The following is a 12,318-nucleotide window of genomic DNA, read 5'->3' as shown; positions in this document are numbered from 1 at the left end:
GAACGTCTGAAACAATGACATGATAGCGAGAAATGTAATGTGCAATAAGGCTGAGCGTCGTTTCTGTCGAGTTTGACGTGCTGAAAAGTCGAAATGAAGAGATAGTTGGCAAGACATGTTACACTGTACGCTTGATACCGTTTCGTGGCGTGTTGGAAAGAACATTCTCGGGTGCGTGTGAGGAATCTATACAGCGGAACTAAAACAAGTGCGAAGTCGTATTCACTTGCGGAAATTGCGGCTCCCAGTAGTGAAGTGGAAAGATTCCGCCGTTTCTCCGCCTACCTTCGTGCAGAAGCGTGTGCTCTCTGCATGCGTTTTTCGTTTGGCGACAGCACATACCCGACCATGTGGATGCAACCATCTCGCGCCTATAGCCATGCGTGCCTTAAGCTCGTTCGGAGAAAAGGGGACCCTTGGGGTCGAGCCAACACCGAGTGTGTGGGTGTTTAGGCCCTCGCTCTTTCACCCTACCTGTAGTGCCTTCATTGCAGGTAGACGGCAGCTAAAGAATAACCCACCCGCGAGAATTTGGTAGTCGCGCATTAGTGTGATTATTAATCTCAGAGACACTTCGCACCATTTCGCCGGCGGTATATTTGTCTGACTGTCTATTGATGCGTGTCTATCTCTAACCATTTTTTCTTTATTCGGTCACTGGGTAGTCCACGGTCTGGTGGTTAGATCATCGCTAAACTGCGATGAAGGAACATGGTGAAAGCCGATTGTCAGGCCAACTAGGGTCACGGTTTTGTAAGGTCGGGTATGCGCCGCTAATTGGACAATTTTTTTCATGTCAACTTCAGGTGACACTTTTCATGCCTTAGTTATTTGGAATTCGAAGTTTCTCCACTTGAAAAAAATATAAATAAAACAAACCGAGCTTGTGCAACCTAGTCGGTAGGTATACGTTTTCAATTCCGTCGTTTCAGGAAGCCAACGTCATTGTTTGAACAGGGTTCACCACGTTTTGATGCCTGCGTGTTCCCCTGAAATGTCACAAGAAAGGCGCATCCACGGCAAATTATCGCAGGGAAGCCCCACGGGTCAGAAAAGGGTCGTACGAGATTGATATAAGGTGTTTCGCGTGCGTGAATCTAATCGTATTGTTCCATCCCACAACGCCAACATAGAACCTTTACAGCCACCTACGCAGAGAAAAGCGAGGTAAAGAAAGCAAGAAGAGGAAAGGTAGGGAGGTCAGCCAGACGAGCGTCCTGTTTGCTACAATGCAGTAGAGGTAAGGAGAAGGGGGATATAAAGAGCAAAATAGGAAGACCGGGAACACTGAATGCTCATGGGAGGATGCACAGGAGCAATGTGAGCGGGCTCTCCAATCAGTGTGCCTCGATAGCTGTACATTTGTACGAAACGCTTTTTGTGACAGTGATGGATGTAACCACGGTCAGATTATTTCTGACAAGCCAATGAAATCTCTAAAGCGGTGATGTTCTGGAGACCCCAGGGACTCACATTTGCTCAATTTACAGTTTCGCAATGCGTAATTCCTCAGTGCACTTCTGGACCATGAGCAAATCTTCACTGATGTTCAGCAGACAGTCCAGTTCAACTCACCATGGAACACAACGTGGGACACACGGCTACACACACATTCGCAGGAAGGGGTTCAAGACCGTGTTAAATTGCTGGGCACACTTGCGTATAAAATGCTGAATAACGTTTTACCGCAAAGCTGTATACCTCTACTGTCCAAGGAGATTTTCGTGTCGTTGGCGTGGAAAGCAAAAAACTCCCTCTCCATACGTGGGCCGATCCTGAAGATAGTGTAATGCAGGTCCGAGCCGCGGTGGAGATGAAGCAGGCGTTAAGCACTACCCGTGCGTGGACTGATCCCGTAGACAATGTAATGCCGGGCCGACCCACGCTGGAGTTGAAGCAGGCGTTAAGCACTGCGGATACGTCGACCGATCTCGAAGGTAGTGTAATGCTGGGCCCACCCGCGGCGGAGGTGAAGCAGGCGTTAAGCACTCCCCATTCGTCGGCCGAAACCGAAGATAGTGCAATGCTGGGCCGACCCGCGGTGGAGGTTCAGTTCGCCATTTAGCGGCCCACATACACAGCTTCGCTTGTCATCCTTCTCCACAGAATGGAAGGGCACCGAGTTTTTCTTTCATCACAGCTGCCGTGGCCAATTCTTTGTTTTTGTTCTTGTTGCTGTTGGTAGTGCTCAGTGACTTCGCTTCCATCCCATTCTCTGCGTTCCTTTTTTCGCATGAACACCTTTTGCTGCTACAATAAATCTTCCAGGACGCACCCCTGCCAGAACACTTGCTCTTCCTTTTCATTATGTCCTGCTGCTACTCCTAGTAGAATGGTATCGTACACCTTTTACAAATGCCATGCGGTGGAGAACCTTGTGCCCTTTGTTGCCGCAATTAAGAATACGATTTGCATGCAGATCATGGGACGGATAACAAACTGAAAGAGCGTTTTCACTGGCTCAAAGCATACTCGTACTTTGAACGTAGACCTAAAGGAAATTTCTTAGTTGAAACAGTGAAATTCAGCACGGAAGCTGCGGGCAATGCGTAACGTTAGGACTACGGTGTAAATGACGTCCAATCCGAACTGCAAATAAAGGTTGCATATAAAGGTTCTTTATTTGATATAGTTATTTCACCAATACTTGGCTCCAAGGACCACGTAGAGCAATACGCTCTATTTTGGCATAAATTGATCTCGCCGTGGGGGCTCATCGACTATAGCGGTCTCCATTTGATCAGGAGGTCTATGTTCAATTCCCGGGGATGATCGTTAGCGGCAATTTCATAGTGAGGGACTGCCGAATAGTAGTGTACCTTGTATAATAGGACACCGAAAGGTCAAAATAACTTAGCAACATCCTACTATGGCATCTCACAGCCAGGCCTACCCTTGGGGACGTTAACATAATAATTTAGTTCAGTATTTATTACGCAGCACCAAGCGCCTAGCAGTGTTATGCAAGCCGGTATTTTTTTATTGCGAATTTTAATAATTACATGCAAAAGAGCGCGAGAATCACATTTTCGCGAATAAAATAGGTGAAACTGTTGATATTCTTAAAATGGGTTCTCGTTTTCCTGCACACTCTTAAGGAATTTGATATTGCACGCGCGCTCACAGGGAGCGCCAGTCTCAATAACTGGTTTTAGAAATGCGGACAAATTTGTTATTATCCTCGTCCGCGTCATTCACCGATAATCGCCCCGCTTAAGGTCTCTATTGCGCCCATGACATCACAGAAATTACCAATGTGATTGGTGCACGATAGCCCAGTGGCAACAGCCTCAGGCACCCATTAACACAGCAAAGCGAATCTAATAGGTGAGCAAATTAAATGCCCAGCAGCCGCTTTCTCAGAGTAACAAGAACGGACCTGGAAGGCCATGCTTTTGCGGACCGTATGCGCCCGAAGCAACTGCAGGGCTGGAAACACATCATAGCGGACACGCTTTCCATACGACTCATTTAACTGGTAGTTGTGGGCAATATTTATTTTAAGTAGTTTATTTTTTGCTACATTCAATCGATTTGCGATGTGCGTACGTGGCAATATATTTCCAGACCACAAATATAACAAAACCGTTATATGTCCCGTACTACTCTATTAGGTGGTCTCAGTTTCTAAATGACACCCATGATCATTGCTTCATATGGGCACAAAACATCCGTATTGGCGGTATACCTGGACGAGGATTGTGATTGATGTAAATTAGCAAAACTAAGCAGCTGAAATTCATAGCGCGTGTATTAGCAGCAGGGCTAATAAATATTGTGACATGCGGCTTCCGAAAAAGTGGAAGATATCTCATTTTTTTCCTTCTAAACAACCTCGAGAAAGGTCAAGACTTAGAGAACATTCCGGGAGTTTCTGTTACCATATCAAGTGAAATAATAATTAACACTGTCATTTATAATAAATTTTGTACACAGTTATCCAAATTTATCATATAACAAGGCACCTCACCAGGCTCCATTGCGTGGTTTGGTTATGCAATGGCAGTTCTGGTCTAGGGATCACTTTACAGCAGACAATTTACAACTGTTACAATATTAGCCGACATAGGAGCCACTATAAAGCTGCATTGCGATGCTGCTAGGAGGTGAGCTTCAATGCCAACGCGAACATTCTTTGCTTCCGCCTCGACTATCATCGGTTGCCGCCCACTTCTTCCCCTGCTCCTCTCATTGCTTAGTCGAGGGACCACATCACATTTCAGAATCAGAATCAGAATCAGAATTTATTGTTAGAATTTGGGTCAATTTACATGTATTTAGTATGCAGGAGGAGGTCTCATAGTCAAAGACTGTATCGGGACCTCCTTTACGTCAAGACACCCGCTTCTATTTTAATGCCATTAGCATTATTAGCCGACTTCGGCCACTTGGCTTACCGTTGCTGTCAGCTATCTAGCCTCGGAAGTGCCATTCTCGTTCGCAAAAAAATAAAAACATTCAGATGAACCCGTCTGACAACATAGACGTCAATGCGTTTTGCGTTTAAGCAATGTAGCGATGCGCGGTTAGCTGAAAGCACTTTATTTACAATATGTAGGGGTCGGCTTGACATTTACATTGATTCGGGTTCAATGACGCTACAAAAAATCTTCACTAAACGTGGCCTCCCAACTACAGCAAGTTTTACCCCGCCGGAACTCTATAAGTTGTGTTCAGCATATCGGACTTACGCTACACTACGGCGTGATTGAACATGCTTCTCTATTTAGGTGTAAAGCTTTAATTTTAACACGACAGCGTTAAGGAGCTCGTGTCGCAGAAAAGCAGGTGTCGTCGGCGTCGGTGTCGGCGTCAGCGGCGTTGGCCATGAGCGATAAATCCCAGAAGGCACTTCATAAATAAATAAACATCTTGCAAGATGGGCTGGTGGGAATCGAACCAGGGCCTCAGGAGTGTGAGACGTTACCACTCAGCCACGAGTTCATTCCTTCAAAACGGGACAAAATCGCCTCTAGTGAATGCGGTGTTGCCTTAGAAACGTGCCGTACAAAGTTATACTGCGGTGTATATCGGTAATTATGACCATGTAACTTGCAGAAGTCGCAGTTTCACGAGTAGCGAAGTACGTTTCCGCTACATTTCTTCTGCGTTCTGCGCACACGCAGAGCCATATTGCGGCAAACACAGAAGACTCCCTCCTCGAAATGTACGGCGCTGCCCCGACACGTGGCGCGCCACTCGCCCCATGATCGCGTCCACCATCATGGCGCGTCGGGGCCCGGCTATCTGTGCCGATCGCAACGTTTGGGTGGCGTAGCGCATTTGAGTAGGCGGTGCGAACGGGGTGCGATAACGCTATCGCGTTCCACTCTTGAAGGCGAAGCTTAAGCGTCCTCCAATTTTTCATTGTTTGCTTCGAATGCAAGGCTACCCAGAAAATGGCATCACCAGGTGAAAGAAGTTCACTCTACTGTAATCGTACGTTGAGATGTACTTCTCAGTAAAGGTATAAAAAGTTTATTTAAAATTTTTTTATTGTGCATGGTGTTTGCCGTTGTGGGCAAAAATTACGCGATAATGTTAAGAGTCACATGTCGCAGGAAATCTGGTGTCGGTATCAGCGTCGGCGGCATTGTCCGTGAGCGGAATTTCCGTGTATATTTGGGTATATGTATATGCCACGCCTTGCTATATGGCATGTGATATATACGGGTTATATTGCCACACCCTTCTATCGCTAAAGTTGCTCACACTTTGTCCTGCATTAATGACAAAGGTGCTCTTTGGAATATTGAGAATGATAGCCCATAAGCAAATTTGACGAAAGAAAACACCGACAGCGCATGGCTTTTATGGTAAATATTCTCAGACTTAAATATTAAAAGTGCCAGATAATAACAGTAACCTCAAAATGATGTATTTATATTTTACGCAGCTGTGCATAACCTTCTGGATTGCGTTTCTACCAGAAAGGCTGCGTTTCTACCAGAAAACTCGCCTTCTTGCATAGCGCTCGCCGCCCACGTTTCCCCGTAAACATTACGGTTACATATGGTGCAGTTGCCGGGAAGTGTGAGAAGCAGTCAGGGATATGTGAACGCTACCGCGTTCCACTCTAAAAGGCGAAGCTTCCTAATTTTTGTTAAATGTAGTTTGGGGGCGACATTCTAAAACGTTTCACTTGTCCAGTCTAATGTTAGTATGTGTGGTTTTATGTTTGGGAAGCGATGGTATACCAATTCATCGTAATTCAAATCTAGTAGTGCAAGTTTGCACTGTCGAGATAGCTTATAACTGTGTACTGAAAGTATTTGGAATAAACTTAGGCTTCCCAAAAAATCTTGCTGCATGTGCACGGAAAACAAAATCCAATAATAGGCGCATTATTGAGTTTTGCAAAGGTGTGTTTCCATAGTGTTTTTGCTTGTGCAAGTTTCCCTGACAACAGTGCTTTGGGTAGTGCACTATAGGAAGAGGGTTTTGAATAACATTATGTTGATTGACACAGCAAAATGAAAATAATATCTGCATTCAGTGCCTACAATTCTTGATAGTTTACCGTTCAATAAGCTTAACGTGCTCTTATAAAAAAATTTGGTGTACAAAAAAAAAGCTTCCAGCGTATTCGTTGATGGCACCAGGCCTATGTCACCATCATTCAGTTTATTAGAAAGAAACACTGTACTGATTTGTTGCGTGGGCGAAAGAGAATCGCCTTTCTATATTACCTCATACTTTCAGGAAAGTATGCGTGGCCCCAGTCACCTATTCCTGTTAGTGCATTATTACCGCCCAAAAGAGCTTTCTGCTTGATTCGCCAGGAATAAAAGAACTCGTGTAATTCGCGTGCATTACGAGTATTCAGCTGCGGTGTATACATTAGATATTTGATTAGTATAAACCGTAAAAATAAAGGGTCCGCTCATGCTTTCCTGAGGAACACCTCACGTTACGAGTTTTTTGGCTAAACAAATGGCAACCTGTTAAAAAGAATCCCACTGCTCTTACACTCTGTGAAAAAGGATGACCAACGAAGCTATGTGGGCCCCTTAATGGCGCACTGCACCTCCGCCACGCTTCGGCCCGGTATTAGTTTCATTATTAGTTTCATAATTTATTTATTAGTAAAAGTACAGATAATTACATGTGCGTAGTATACATAAGGAGGGCCCATAGTCCAAGACTGTATCGGGACCCCCGGTTAAAGACACTCATGATGTTATACAATGTTTAAAGCAGCAGTAGCACAGATGAGAGCTTAGAGTAATATCAAAACATGTTAATAGCATATGAGTAATAAGAACACTTGTTAACAGAATGATAATATAAAAAAAAGAAAACAAAATTATCAAGAAATGGACAATTTCAATATGTATTTATTATGAATGATTTTAATTCTCTTTTAATTGGTATAAATTTTTAGCATTTTTAATTATAGGTGGTAGAGTACTGCAAAGCGAGATCGAGAAAAATTCCGCAGTCTGTTTACCATAGTTAGTTCACACAGTTAGTTTACCATAGTTAGTTCACTCGTTAGTTGCACCATCTTCGGGGACTGCCCACGTATGGGGAGTTTTGTGTCTGCACACGGACCGGATCCAGGGGGAACTAGCCCTTAACAGCTTCGCTGTAGATATTTACGTAATTCATTAATGTATAATGACGACGACGAACGCGGGAGCACTGCCACGACCGTGTTCTTGCAGTAGCGCCGAGGGGCGCCAACGAGCGAGCTGTAGAATAAGACCACGACTTTGGAGCCCATCCTGATGGGGATGGTTTTGTGTTTACACACGAAAACAATCCTGCGGAAAGCACCCGTTAACAGCTTCACCGTAAAATGTTTCCGAGAGGCGTGGGGGAGCTCAATCTTGGAGGTCACAGCAGAGTCTCGCGTTCTCAGTCCAGCATCACTTCTTACGAGCTGTAATGAGAGCGTTTCTTGCTTTTCATTTAGCGAGAGAGCTCTACTCCTCGAGGTACAGTTTCTAAGGTCATTCTCGGCGCACGTTTGACCGTCAGCCGCCGGCGCGCGCGTGAAGGTGTGACGTCACGTCACGGTATCCGCTACGGAGAGGCATCACAGCTGCGCTCGCTCGAGTGGTTGGGCGACACCACATGACAATGCGAGAAGAACAGCTGCTTTGGCGGCACTCGTCCAAGGTAAATATACCTGGTAGGGAGCTTCCATAGAAGCCCATGCGTTCAAAACATAGCGGTTCATCGGGGTTCATGGGGCGCAGAGTCATCTTTATGCAGAGGGAGTACTTTCGGCGGAAGAAAAGAACAATGTGACGACATATCCGTTAAAAATAGAAGTGTCGTCATTTTGTTCTCATAGGCGTGAAACTTGTTTTGGTGTACTGCCATTAGAGCTGTATATTGAAACGCCCCGCCATTTGACTTGATGGGCGTTTCGAGCTTTCAGCGCTGAAAGCGATGCAAGAAAAGTTAAGCTGTACGGGTGTCGAAATCGCACCCCTAAACAGAACATACTTTCTTTGCAGGCCCACAAAAGCTTTAGGCGTAGAGTGCTGGTTCTATCGTTGGACGAGAAGCCTGTTGCCCTGAGCAGTTGCACGAAACAGTATTTATTGATAATGATAAATTACAATAAACTTTTTTTTACTCATCACGCATATATAAAAATTATTGATGAATTTTATTTTGCTTTAATGAATATTACTTTGTCTGGCTTTAATTAAAAAACGTTTTATTTCTTTCGCAATGTTTGTTCCCAACAAACATAGTGGAGCTTCAACGGCTGCTCCCATAACTACCCTTGCTGATGTCGGTGACAATTTGCTCTGACCGCTTTTCGCCCGAAGCTTCGCGACCTATATCGATCGACCTTGGCTTGCCGCTCAGTCTCGCAAAAGATGAAGCACACGGAGGTAGGACAGTGTCAACTCTTGGCCACAGACGTCAGGCTGAGCCGAGGCACCCTGCCAATATAGCTCACCGCGACGAAACACTGAAGAACTGTGCCTTAACCATGCTTAACAGAGCTTTCGCTTGTATAACTAGGTTAAGCCACCTTCAACTCCAGCCGCTTCTTTTTTAGTTTAGGCACCGAAAAGATATTTTGCGACGTTTTTCTGACGTCTCCACTGGTATATTATATATGACACTACGAACACAGACCTCTCCACTTCACCACTATAAGGAACTAGGCTTTTTACGCGGTCAAAAATTTTCCTTTTCGTGGCGTTAGAAAATGCCGTGATATCGACTTTTGCCGTCGCTGTTCTTTGTAGTTCGCGCATGTATATGAATAATGTAGGTGATGAACAAGAAAGAGAAGTTGCCATTCTCCATTTTGCATTTTACTTCTGATCTCTCGTCGTTATAGGGAGACGCCTACACTGCGGACTCGAGGAATAACGCAACTACGAAGATGACGTCCCGTAAGCGCTTGGCGTTTTGTGCACGATCTCCATGGGTACTGTTTGTCTCCCGGCGGTGACGATTGCATTCTGGTTTCTGTTCCTGCCGTCGCTTTTCGTAGGCGCGTTGCTCCGGGGGAGTTACGCAATAATAATAGAGGCGATACAAGGGAGGGTGTGCGCACCCATCGCCACGATGACCATTTAATCAAGACAGTAAATGTGTCCTCACCTTTGTTCAAAATTCTGTGTCTCCTTTGCGTCCTGTGCTAGCAGCTTCGCTGGTCGTTAACCTTCACAGAGCGGAATGATTTCACAATTTTTTCTTCAAACATCTGCACGAGAGCCAGTGTCTATGCAGAGGTATTTATAAAAGGGAACGAAAATCATCAAGGAGCGTTCTTTGCGGATGACCTTTGAAAATGTGATTGATAACGACCTGAAATTTCTGCGAAAGCCACTAGCGTTGATTCAACGCACCTGATTAGGCCTGTACTACAGTGTAGTACAATAGGTGAAATAGAATGAAATGTCGAGTGCACAAGCCTTTTTCCTCCTTACATTCCCTTCAACGCTTTTGACGTCTAAGATACGTTAACAAAAGCTTTTTTTTAAATATCACTCTCTCCTACAATATATTTAGGCCCCCCGGCAGACATCTCACTATAGATTTCCTTGCAGGTTGTATATTCTACAAACATGCACAAATTCATTCTGTTAGCATTCATCCCTGTAATCTTCGCCATAATGTTAACAGCAAAGGAAGCCAGGCCGAAAAATGGTTCTCAGGAGGAGCTAAGTATGACTTCTATTACTTTACTATTGTTGATGGCAATATTTTCGGGAGGCTAACGCTAACATTCTTTAGTTTTTCTCATGCACAAAGCAAGCCTACTATAACATAAACCCGTGTTCATGGCATTGTACTGAACAAACGCCTTCTCACGCTCGGCAACGTATTTTTGCAAAAGATAAATTATTCGGTACATTATAAGAACTCTTAGTATTGTGCGAATAACTTTTCCTTTCTTTTGCATTAAGGCTCGATGGCAGCAATTTTTTTCCTCCTTTAAGAACCATTGGAAGTAGAGCTTAACCTTGGCATATATGCCTGTGCTTATACTATGCTTTATTTCACTCGTTAGTGCACACTCCTGCGTTTTTCTTCTTCTCTTTCCTGCGTAGTTGCATCATAGAATATCGTAAGGACATTTCCACTACAATCTATAAGCTACAAATTGTTAGCACTTCTGAGTACAGAACTGCTGTTCACGCGTGTTGTGGCACTTTCTCCTACCGTACACCAAGAGATACCGCATGTCCAACGATGAGTAATGAAATGATAACACCCCATAAAAAATGCATTTTACTTTTGTTCAAACTGCATCACCCGCTTTAATCCGTTTCTTCACACGTTTCTTCACTTATGTATTGTAAGTGCTGTCTGAGAAGAACGAACCCTACCACGGTATTTAGTGCAGTCGTTTGGACCAGACTTAAAATACTTTATTACTTCCTGATGCAATCACCACTGCGGTATTTAGGGCTAAGTGCTTGCTAACATGCAAACAGCCAACTGTGTCGGCTATTTCTCTTTGGGTAGCAACGTGGAAACTGAAAGAAAGATTCCTGAGCCGTTACTATTGTTAGTTAAGAAGCTACTGGCGCCGGCCACCGAAAATGGAATAGCACAGCGGCTGAGAGGACGGAGTGCGTGCGTTCAGGAATGCTCAGAAAGATCCGAAATTTTCGTATTACAAATTCGAATAATCGCTGTTTCTGAAACTCAGTGATGAGAATGAAATGCGCTAATAATTTATATCAGTTCAGTTTTATGAGGAACGTTTGTTCAGCAAGTTATTCAGAGGTTTTGGTTGTAAGTGAAGGAGACTCGGAAAGATTACAGGGTAGAATGCCACCGAGACAGCTGGCGAGCAGGCGCTTGGGCAGAATATGCTTGCTATATTAGATTCGACACCCTTTGCCTGTCGGTGCTACTAGGCCACTCTCTGAAATTATCACCGTCGACTGTCGCATCGGCACCTCATCTAAGGTTTGCTTACGTTGCCATTGCTGCTTCTCTTGGCGCTCGTGTCCGTCCTGCTGTACTTTCAGCTGCTACGCACGCATTGGCTGGGAAAGGGCACCTATAGACTCGCCCTTTCTGTGGATCGCAAATCCTCTCCTTCGCAGCTGGAAAGTCAAAGCGATCATAAGCTGTGCCTCCCGCTTGGAGCACCATAAAATACGCAGACAAATAGACGATAGCAAACAGGAAGTGAGTGTCTCACATCAGCAACAAAATGCTCTATGGCTTTGTGCTTGACGTACGCACCTATTTGAGAGTAATCCACAGGCTACCCTGTCTACCGTGTTGTAAAACACGAACAGTTCATATATTTTGCTCCGTATGTTCGTAATGCCACAGTTTGATTGGGCAGGGCCTGGCATATAAACACACATACACTTTCACGCTCCCGCAGAAACGTGAACGAAGTGTTTTCTCTGACCATTTTCAAAGGTGTTATGTGAAGTATTGATCATGAAGACGCGGGTGAACCAAAGGGCCAGGTTTTCGTCGTTCAAAACACAATGAAGCAAACGCATAAGAAATCAAAGCAAAGTTGTGCGAAAATGTCTTTGATGCTTCATTAAAAAGTAGGAATGAGGTAAAGGGAAGCGATAGTGAACGAAACATTACATAGATCCTATTTACTCTGTGAATCGCCGTTACGCGAAACATTTTGCAGGCACTTGGCTATCTAGCATTGTTTGGTGTTCCGCAATGTGATACCAGTTGGACCAACGTGTTAATGTAAGCTGAGTAGTTCTGTCTGTGCGTTATTCGTGAGCGCACGTGTCTGTGACGACAGTAGCACGATGACGATCTCATTGAAGAGGATCGTATTGCGGCAACGGCCAGATTTCTAAGCCGGTCGTTCGACGCGAGCGAAAGAGAGGGCATTTGCTC

The sequence above is a fragment of the Dermacentor andersoni genome, chromosome 10 (assembly GCF_023375885.2).
Source record: "Dermacentor andersoni chromosome 10, qqDerAnde1_hic_scaffold, whole genome shotgun sequence".
Classification (NCBI taxonomy): domain Eukaryota; kingdom Metazoa; phylum Arthropoda; class Arachnida; order Ixodida; family Ixodidae; genus Dermacentor; species Dermacentor andersoni.
This window is presented reverse-complemented; position numbering follows the sequence as displayed.